Source organism: Oryctolagus cuniculus, chromosome 6, assembly GCF_051225735.1.
Source record: "Oryctolagus cuniculus isolate XC-2025 breed Fujian yellow rabbit chromosome 6, ASM5122573v1, whole genome shotgun sequence".
Taxonomy (NCBI): Eukaryota; Metazoa; Chordata; class Mammalia; order Lagomorpha; family Leporidae; genus Oryctolagus; species Oryctolagus cuniculus.
In genome coordinates this window covers 24808710-24819066 of record NC_142872.1, presented here as the reverse complement: position 1 = coordinate 24819066, position 10357 = coordinate 24808710, and the positions used below count along the sequence as shown (strand labels likewise).

General features: G+C 54.0%; 1 protein-coding gene and 1 long non-coding RNA gene across 18 annotated transcripts in view; one reads left to right on the top strand and one right to left on the bottom strand.

Moving 5' to 3' along the window:
- Window positions 1-3114: 3114 nt before the first annotated feature.
- LOC149126058 (uncharacterized) lies at window positions 3115-5382 on the bottom strand. The gene is made up of 3 exons (XR_016236137.1): window positions 5247-5382; window positions 4173-4344; window positions 3115-3919 (listed from the first exon to the last, which is right to left on the bottom strand). It is a non-coding gene; the product is annotated as an uncharacterized LOC149126058 (long non-coding RNA).
- MACROH2A1 (macroH2A.1 histone) overlaps window positions 5221-10357 on the top strand; it is a 63644-nt gene continuing 58507 nt past the window's right edge. For 11 of the 17 annotated variants that reach the window (XR_016236134.1, XR_016236130.1, XR_016236133.1 and 8 more), the window contains exon 1: window positions 6026-6125. The gene's annotated coding sequence lies outside the window, so the exon portion shown is untranslated. Of the gene's footprint in view, window positions 5458-6025; window positions 6126-10357 lie in introns of those variants that run through there. The other 6 variants (XM_070076116.2, XM_070076117.2, XM_051843403.3 and 3 more) reach the window with 3 other exon arrangements.

The window sequence follows — 10357 nt, the reverse complement described above, 5'->3', positions numbered from 1 at the left end:
GGTGCAGTGACAGCTGTCGGCATCTCACATAACAGCGCCACTTGGAGCCAGACTGCTCGGCTTCCAACTCAGCTCCCTGCTAATGTGCCTGGAAAAGCACTGAATGATGACCCAAGTGCTTGGGGTCTCCATCCACGTAGAAGACCTGAACAGATTTCCTGGTTCCTGGCTTCAGCGTGGCCCAGCACTGGCCAACACTGTCGTTTGGGGAGTGAACCAGTGGATGAAAGGTCTCCCCCCGCCACCCTGCCCCCGCTTCTCCCTCTCTCTCTATCACTCTGCCTTTCAAACAAATAAAAATAAACCTTTAAACAAATTTAAATTTGTTTTATTAAGGACATTCTTAGTTTGCAACTGCAACTAGCTGTATGTGTGTGTACGTGTGTGTATGTGTGTATGAGTGAGTGTATATGAGTGTGTGTGTATCTGTGAGTGTGTGTATCTGTGAGTGTATGCGTGTGTGTATCTGTGAGTGTGTGTATCTGTGATTGTATGTGTGTGTATGCATGAGAATGTGTGTATCTGTGAGTGTGTGTGTATGCGTGAGAATGTGTGTGTATCTGTGACTGTGTTGTGAGTGTGTGTATCTGTGACTATGTGTGTGAGTGTGTGTGTTTTGAGATGAAGTGTCCTGTGGCTGTGAGTACAGTGTGGGATCTTCATTCACGCTGAGGAGCCCACAGTTTACCCACAAATGCCTTTGTGTCATGAGTGCTCACAGTGAAGAAAACAAACCAGGGTCTCATGTAGTGAAGTAGCTTTGACGCACAGACACCACGCAAGGGTCTCGGGACGCACAGGGGCCTGCGGACACCGCTGCTAGAGGGAGCCTGGGGCCTTCTGCCTGCTATCAGCCCCGCTCTAATTGGGGGGGGGCATTCAGATCTGAGGACTCACAGCCCCTCCTACTTCCTACCCCTTCCCTTTGAGATCCTTCCTCAGGGGAAGTGTTCACAAGGCGCCGGCCTCCTGAAGGAGGTCACTAATCAATGCACAGCAACAAGGGGTGGGGGTGGTCACTGAGAACCAGGGGGAGCAGCAGGTGTCAGATCAAAGCCAGGGAAGGGGACAGAGAAGGTGTGCCCAAGGCCTCTCGCACACACCCATTCTGCTCCAAAGTGCAAGAACTGACAGGACACCCACTGCCTGCCCTTCCACAAAGGAGGTGAACACACACTGAGGCAGACAGCGACACCTCCACTGGCTCACTCTCAGATTCTCTGAGTCTTGGAAAACACTGGGGGTGGGGCGGGGAGGGAGGAGCAGGAATGCTCAGCCCTGCCCAGTGCCCAAACGCAGCTCTGGAAGGCCAGCCGGCTGCCCGGGCTAAAGTAACCCTACTTCTAAGAATTCACCTGTCACAGTCAGATGTGCACAAAGACGTATGAGGGAGTCTGCAATATGCTTGTGAAACACAGGCGTTATGAAAAACCTATGCCTGGCTTTCAACAGTGTTTTGCACCAAAAAATAAACCTATTGTTCCATTACGTTTCCAAGAACTTTTTGAAGTAGCGTCGTATCTATAACAATATTCATCACATTTTTATAACAGAGTCGGAAACAGCCTGGAAGAAGAATGAGAAAATAATAAGGAGTTGGTTAAATAAGTGATGGCCCAGCTCCAGGAGATCGCGGTTCTACAAACATGGTTTGCCGAGCCCCCGGGAGGTCACCGGGACCCTTTCTCAGGGTCTGAAAAGCCCAGAATTTCATAATAAGACCTTGTAAATGATAACATTTTCAGAACGCTAAGATAGTGTCTGGCTTTTGAGTGTGTTGATCTTTCCACAGATGGTGCAAAAACAATAGTGATTCAAACTGCTGGTGACTCAATAAACAGCAGCAGCAGCCTCTAACTGTGTTAATAATCTTCCATGCCCTGTTGCCAAGCCCTCGCGGGTGGTGGCTTCCTCTAAGAGCGCCCTCACGCGGTGTTACTTTTATTCCGTCTCAATCCTTGAGGACACATTTGGACACATCCGTCTGACTGCACAGAGGCGCTTCTGCTGTCCAACAGGCTGGGGGAGGGCGCAGGGAGAGCACAGTGTCACCCAGCTGCCAGACAAGCAGCTTCTCCACAGGACAGCAGGCTGCAACCGAACTCCCATGGGCCCTGGGCACTTTGCCTTTGTGGTCCCTCCCTCTCCAAAGATGGAAAAAATCTGTTTTATGAGCACATAGGTATAAAGACAAATATATTGACTATATACTCAGATACTTTTTTCAGCCTGAGAAAACTAACCCTCATGTTCTTCCTGATTTTAAAGGCTATTAAGACACAGTTGGGGCTGGCACTGTGGTGCAGTGGGTTAACGCCCTGGCATGAAGCGCCAGCATCCCATAAAGGTGCCAGTTCGAGACCTGGCTGCTCCATTTCCAACTCTGCTGTGGCCTGGAAAGGCAGTGGAAGATGATCCCAGTGCTTGGGCCCCTGCGCCCATGTGGGAGACCTGGAAGAAGCTCCTGGCTCCTGGCTTCGGATTGGCGCAGCTCTGGCCATTGCGGCCAATTGGGGAATGAACCATGGGATGGAAGACCTCTCTCTCTCTTTCTTCCTCTCTCTGTGTAACTCTTTCAAATAAATAAATAAATCTTTTTTTTTTTTTTTTAAAAAGACATTGTTGTGGGCCCATGAAGTCCCGCGTACCTTGGCACTGTCCCTAACAGGCCGACCTGACTGCTAAACTCTGGGAGCTCACACCTGGACATGTGCAGGGCGCGACTCCCCAGGAGGCACGGCTTTGTATCTAATAGGAATAGATGTGTCTTCACACCCATGCAGTGTTGTGTTTCCTCTGTTTGTTCCATTAGGAAGGGGTCCACAAAAGTCCTGATGCAGTGTTGGGCACATGGTAGTGCTTCCTGGAACATGAATGAAATGAACCTGTTACCTCAAGGTAAGTCACTACGACAATACTGTTGTCAATGATAAATGTGAGCTTTCGAGCACAAATCACAATCATGGGAAACTTGCCATCACAAGCTTGACAACTTTCCAATGCTTACAAACCTTCTGATGAGATCAGCAGTGACATCAACAGAGAGGCTTTCTAACATTACGCGAAATGAGTTTCCACTCGGAAGATCCATAAAACCCAGTGAAGCAGTATTTTCCAAACAGCCGAGGTATAATTCCACCAAATCCTGCACAGCAGAGGGATCTATTTGCAAGGTCGAAGATCAGCCAATGCGTTTTAAGGTAACCAAGTCCAAGTGTATTGATTGTTTCAAGTCTACATCGCAATTAACCTCTAAGAAACTGCTACTTACTGCATTTTGGTGTGTTACTAAGAACACAGGTAATTATACAAAAGGGTTATGAAAATCCTCTCCTTTCCCCAGTACACATCTGCATACAGTTGGATTTCAAACAAAACATCTAGTGTCTGGCTGAACACACGAGAACCTAGCTATGTTCTTATTAAGTCGGACATTAAAGAGATGGGCAATATTGTAAAAAATGTCACTCTTCCCACTACCTTCTCGTTTGGAAAATATGATTACTTTTTCAGAAAAATACATCATTTCTGTTAACACGTAACTTGTTTACATAAAAAATACTTAAATCCCCCCCCCCCCCAGTTTTAAACTCTCCTAGAGCAAATATCGGTAGATAGAAAAACAAAAGCTCTTTGGGGTCCTCCGTAAGTTCTGGTCGTCAAGGGGTTCTGAATCCAAGTAATTCAAACTCTGTTGCTGTAGTCTGCTAAAACGCTCAGGAAGGACTCTTAAGTTTAAGAAGCAGGTGACGAGCAGTGCGTAGAACATGTGCTGTGCATGTCTGATACTAAGTAGGTGTGGATGCAGAGGCTGGAAGGCGAGCAGCTGTCTCGCCTACAGGAGTGCTAAGGGTTACGTTTATTTTTCGAGCATCTTCATATTCCGGTTGTCCATGATGAACGTGCATCTATTTTGTGACTGGAAACAATAATAAAAAAAAACTTTCAAAAGCAGAAGAGCTGTCCTACCTCCCTGCGCTGGCTTGGGGAGCCTCTGAGAAGGCAGAAGAGGGCCCATGAAGTGCAGGAGACAGGAAGAATTGGGGCCTTCTGGAGGTGGGCCCAGGGCTACACCTTGGAAGGTGTTCCTGGGAAGGCTTGGGGGGCGGGGGGCTTAGGGGTGGGGAGGGCACCAGGACCAACTCTTAGGGGAGTGCAGATTCTGACTTTACCTGGCATCCTTTGCAGAACTCAAGGTGTCTGCCCCCAAACAGGGGAGGACAGAACCAGGTTGTCCCTGCACCTTCCGTGACAGCCCTTCCCTGGGGAATCCTCTCACAGCCTCGGTGCTCTGTTCTGGTGCCCACAGCATCATCACTCTCCAGCTTCTTCTGCTACTTTGCCCTTCACACAAAATATTTTATTTATTTATCTGAGAGAGAGTTACAAAGAGAGAGAGAGGGAGAGAGAGAGAGATCTTCCATCCACTGGTTCACTCTCCAGATGGCCACAATGGCTGGAGCTGAGCAGATCCAAAGCCAGGATCCAGGAGCTTTCTTCTGGGTCTCCCATGTGGATGCAGGTGCCCAAGGCCTTGGGCCATCCTCCACTGCTTTCCCAGGCCATAGCAGAGAGCTGGATCGGAAGAGGAGCAGCTAGGACTCTAACCAGCATCTGTATTTAATGTCAGTGCCGCAGGCAGTGGCTTGGCCCACTATGCCACAGCAGCGGGCCCGCCCTACACACATTTCACCTCAACCTCACACCACCATGCCTTGGTAACTTTGGACACACTCCTGCCTCTGGACCTGAAATTTGAAACTTCACCCAGTCTCACACTCCATAGCTCCCTTCTCTGCCTTTCCTTACCCCCATAGCCCTAAACCCACCGGGCACATCATCTCCTCTATTATCACCCCCCCCCCCCCCCCGCCACTGCAGCTTCTAGAGGGGCAGGCATTTTTGCGTGCTCTGTTCATGGCTTCACGTCGAGCACCGGGGCTGGTGCATGGTACAAATACAATGAGGACTTAATGGAAGTAATGCATACATATCGCATGCACGGGACACTGGTTTTAAAACTCGAAGTATGATGAGAGGCGGTTCCTGCTGCTATTTCCCAGCGGCCAGGAGGCTTGGGGGTGTGGGGGGTTTCTCGCAGCAGCAGCACCTACTCTTCACCTCCCCCTCCCCCGCCAAGGTTGTGTATTATTATCCAGATTTGGTGCCTGGCTGGCAGGAGCAGTGGCTCGCTCTCTATCCTCCGGAGGTAGGGGGGAGTGGCGGGAAGGCCTCTATTTAGGTACCTGGCATGGGGCACTAACGCGTCCCAGGCAGGTCCCGCTTGGGAAAAGCGCGGTTGGGCTCTGCGGCGGCCCCTCCTCTTTCTGCTACTCTGCAGTTTTTAAAAAACGTGTGTCACGACCCAGAATCGCCTTTCTACGAGCAACGCGCAACTGGGCCCAAGAGCGGACGTCTGCCGAGTTGAAGCAGCGTCCGCTTCCATGCGCAAAGCAGGTCCAGGCGTGGTGGGGGAAGGGCGCAGCGGAGACTCCGGGCGTACGGGGCTCGAGGGTGGCTCGCGGCTGAGGGCCGCGGCGGCAGGGGAGGGAGAAGCGATCCCGTGGGAACCGCCGCCGCGTATCCCGCCCTGCGATAAGGCGAAGGTTCCCAAGGAGGCGGCGGCGGCTCCGTGGCAAGGCCGGGCCGGGCCGGGCCGGCGGCGGGCGCTTGCCCCGGCGAAGCGCTTCGCCCTGCAGGTCTGGAGCCTGCTCTCCAAGGCCGCTGGCGCGCCGCGCGCCCCGTCGCCCGTCGCCCGGATGGACCCCGCTCCCGGAGCTGCCACGGCGGGCGCGCGAGCCGGGGTCACGGCCGGGGCGGCCGGCGGCGCGGCGCGGCGCGGCGCGGGGCGGCGCGGCGCGGGGCGGGGCGGCCGGACGCGCGGGGCCGCGAGGGGATGTGACGAGCGGCGCGCTGTGCATTGTGGGAGCCGCGGGCCGCGGCCACTCGCTCCAGTTCTCGGCGGCGGGGCCGGCGGAGGGGGCGAGCGCGGGGCGCGCGGGCGGGCAGGAAGAGGCGGGCGGGCGGGCCAAGCGAGGAGCGCGGAAAGAAAAGGCGCGAGCGGCCGCGAGGGCTCAGGCCGAGACACCGTGCTGCTGCCGCCGCCGCCGCCGCCGAGCCGTCCCGTAAGTCCCGCGCGGGCCCCTCGCCGCTGCGTCCCTGCCGCTCGGGTCCGGCCGCCGCGCGCGCCTTCCGGCCGCGGGTGCCCGGGAGCGGCCTGGCCTGGCGCGCTGCGGGGCGACTCTCGGCAGGGCTCCGGCCTCTCGGCTCGGCGCGGCCCACGCCGGGGCCTCGCGCGCGTACGGCGCCCTCCCAGGCCCTGCCCGGGCCGCGCGGGATTCCCTTTGGTTTTGTTCAAAAAAGCAAACCCGGAAACCAACTTCTCTTCGACACGCTGCGTCTACCCGCGCCGGGGCGCTTTTGTGGTCCGGGGACAGTTGAGGCCTCTCCCCAGGCGAATCTTCCCGGGACTGGCGGGGCTGGGCCCCTGGACGCGGGAGGCCCGCGGCCGGCCTGGGCCTGGGCGCCACGGGCTGCGGCATGCGGAGTTGCACTTGGTGAGGGGCCCGCCTGCCCGCGAGCAGCCGGCCCCGCCACAATGAGGGGGCCCGCGCTGTGGCCCTCGGGCTCTGCGAGGGCCGCGCGGGAGTCGGGAGATGGACACTGGCGGGACTGGAGCCAGGCGGGGGCCGGGGGTGGTCCAGGGATGGGCTGCGGAGGGGCCCTGAGCACCCGCTGCTCTCGCTCGCCTCGGGATCGGCCTTTTGTTCGCTTTGTGGTCGGGAGGCCTTTCTTTAAGCTAACTCGGGACGGCTGTAGGTACCCGGGTGGCGAAGCCCAGCAGCGAAGAGACTTGCTGGGGGCGGGGTGGAGTGACCAGGGGAGTGCGCAGGATGCTGCCGGCTGTGTCACCTGACAACAGGTGTGCAGGGTGGCGCACCGCACCCCCAGTCCCAGAGGGACCGCAAGATCACTCCAGGAGCGGGTCAGTACGTAGCTCGAAAGGTTTGGGACCATGTTAGGGAAGCTGCGTCCATCTTTGAAAGTAAGAGACTTCCCTACCAAAAGCTGAAACGAACCTTGAATTCAGGAATTACAATTAGTGCGAAGGCCTTGTAAGATTTTAATGATCCAATAAACAGCATAGAGCAACAGACAATTAGAGGGGCACTCCTGTTAGCGTCTCTGTTTTCTTCCACCTTTGTGGTTTGAGGTTTTATGGGTTAAAGAGGAGAGGAAGTGCTTTGTTCTAGGGCCGCCTGCTCCAGGGAGTTTTGAACATCTGATTTGGAGCGAGACTCAGTTTGGTGGAATCCAGCGACTGCAGGCACCTCGCGGGTGCCATAACTTGGAAATGGACACCCTGTGCAGGCGACTGGAATTAATGCTGGTTGTATACAATTGACCAACCTTGGGCAGCACTGTATTGCCCAAGAGATTTTCCACGAAGGAAGGATACAGTTTTCAAGTTTTTATTTTAATAAAAGTAACAAAGCTCTTTAGTCTTCAAATTTCCACCCCCAGCCCCCAACACACACACACACACACACACACACACAGAGGCAGTTGGTTTTAAAGGAGAGAGTAACATTTCTGCCCTCTCTCCTTTTGTTTGAATCTGTTACATTTGTTAATGCTGGCTTTCCAGATGAGATGTGGGAGGAGAATGTTAGTGAAAATTGTTTGAGGCAAATTTAGGACAGGTTGTATTAAACTTTATTGTCTGGAGTGTCACATGTGCCGTTTGGCTTGGTTGTCACCCCATGGACAGGCACAGGGAGTGGCATGTCTCCGTCTGCCATTTCTTCAGGCCCTGAGTTCCATTGCACTTGAGAGAGCCCCTCCTTTCTTCCCCATGGTCAGGGTCAGACTCAGACTCCGTGTTTCCCAACGCCTTCATAACTAATGCTACCAAAAGTCAGCTAGAGGAGATTGATTTAAATAAGCAAAAACGTGAACTGGAAAACCCAAGCTGCAAGACCCACGTCTCCTCGCAGTATCCGTCAGCACTGCAGTGTCCCTAGGCTTTGTGACAGGTCTTTGGAGGCCCATCGCTGGAGCGTGGGCTGGGGAGGGGCAGGAGTGAATGGCGTCCATGCCACCACGTTCTGTTGGTGCGAGGTACCTGGGACTGTTGCTGGACCCTGCGTACGGAGCTGGTGGGGCAGCCCTTCATTCCTGAGGGTGGTATTGCTTGTTTGCTTCCGTCAGGCCTGCCAGGTCAGTGTCTTGCAGTCTTTGAACAAATGTTTCATGAGAGTCAGCTCTGGTTTACACAGTCATGACCAAGAAGTGCCCTGCCCCTGCCCTTGGACAGCTGGCACTGAGGGGAGAAGGAGGCACAGGGCTGTTAGAGATCTGTGCAGGAGGTTAGAGCAGCTCTGTGGGGGATGGTAACCCGCCCATCAGTGAGCCCTTATCTGGCATGGAGAGGCAGAACAGAGTTGGCAGAGCAGAGCAGGGTGGGACAGGACAGGTGTCTGACACCAGAGGAACCACATGTGCTGCTCTTAGAAGCAAAGGCTGGAGGGGGAGTGAGAACCACTGGAGGCTCAGGGTGGCTGGGTCCCGGCAGGGAGTCCAAAGAGGGTGGAGGGACAAAAGGGCCGAATCCCGAAGGATCCTGCTGTGAGCCACAGTTGATCCCAAGAGCAGTAAGGACCCACTGCAGGGTTCTGAGCAGGAGAGCATGAGATGGGGTGTTCTTTTATTCTTGCTGGGACTGTTTGGTCTATTCAGTAAGGCTTCCAGTTGCAAGGCCTGACCAGTTTCAACTTTTCTGTTGGTGTCTCCCTTGCTGCGGCAGAACTGCAGGCTGGCACAGCCTTTAAGAGAGTGGAGATAGGTAGGAAAGTTTGCTTGTGAAGCACACAGACCGTGACCCGCTGTTAAAACAAGGCGCTGGTGCCTTTAGTGCACTTGAGCTGTGGCCCCTCGAGGAGGTGTGCGTTGGTGATGTTTCATCCCCACCCAGCTCCGGCAGTGTCTCAGCTAGTAGTGAATGGCACTTGGGGTTGGGTTTTGCCTTTCCCCACTATTGAAAACCTAATAGAAAGACATGCCTGCTGAAACAGGATATGTGGTTTAGGGCTTATATACTCGCGGTTGGTCTGTGTCTTCTGTTGCCATTCTTTGGTTCACACAGGATGGGCTGTAGGTTCTTCACTCATCACCTCATTATACGATATTGTGTTTAATGAATGGAGAGAGATGTGTTTCCCAGTTCGGTAGCATACAAGAACAGGTCTGTCTACCAGGCCAACCAGAGTGCAGCTTGTACACCCATGCTCTGGGAGCTGTGACTGTGTGGTATACCCACATGCCTCTGGGGAGCTGACAGCAGTGGCACCATCCATCTTTGGTGAGAAGAGAGTGAACAGAAGGGAACACTGTCGACAGGATTAGTGTCCTACCCCGGAGTCAGGTGTGCCGGGTTTGCCTTTATGCTGGGAGGCGATGAGAAGGTGACAAGTAGATGAGAAGCTGAGGGCATTTATCCTGCTGCAGGGAAGCGGTGGGCCAGCCACCCTCGGCAGCAGCAGTTTCAGTGGGGATGGCTCAGGTGCCTCCATCCTCATGCTGGAAACAGGGCTCTCCAACGAGTGGCTCCCCAGCAGTTCTAATCAATATTTCATTCAGGATCAATGTGCATGTTTTCATTGCTTAGATAATGAAAGACTTCATGATTGATCATGCAGGCTTTTGTGAATGCTCTGATTGTTTAACTGTTTGTTACAGCTTTGATGGGTCAGTCTCTAAGGGATGTGAGTAAGGTAGGGGTTTCCCTCCGGCCTGTGTTATGGAGTCAGTCTTTGGATGAGAAGAGAGATTTCTGGGACCATAGACTTGCCACAGTGTGACTCATACCTCAGCCAGCAGGATTGCCAGATGGTTCACTCCCTGGGAATCCCTGAGGTGGCCCACAAGCCCCCTGAGCTTTGAGGGTCTTGATTCCCACAGGGATTAGACCAGTTGTGTGTGCACGAAATGTCCCTGACCGGTGACTTGCTGGTCATGTCTGAGGTCCATGACATCTGAAAATGCTGCTCTCGTCTTTGTTAAGGGAACCCCATCCTCTAAATGTCAGCTGCTTTCAAGTCAGCACGTGAGTATCTGCCAGGTGCCAGGCAGGGTGTTGGGTGCCTAGAGGTTCGGGGGTGAGCAGAGCAAATTGGTCCATCCCATCAAAATGAGGCGTTGATGCTGTACTGTATCAGGTGCGAAGGGTGGGGTCCCTGACTTTGGAGTTTATGGAGAAATTGGATCTACAGTAGCAACAAGGTTGGAAGGAAGGGCTGGAAACGGTATTTGCAGAATATTTAAGATTGAGAAAAGCATATATAAAGAACAGGGGCAT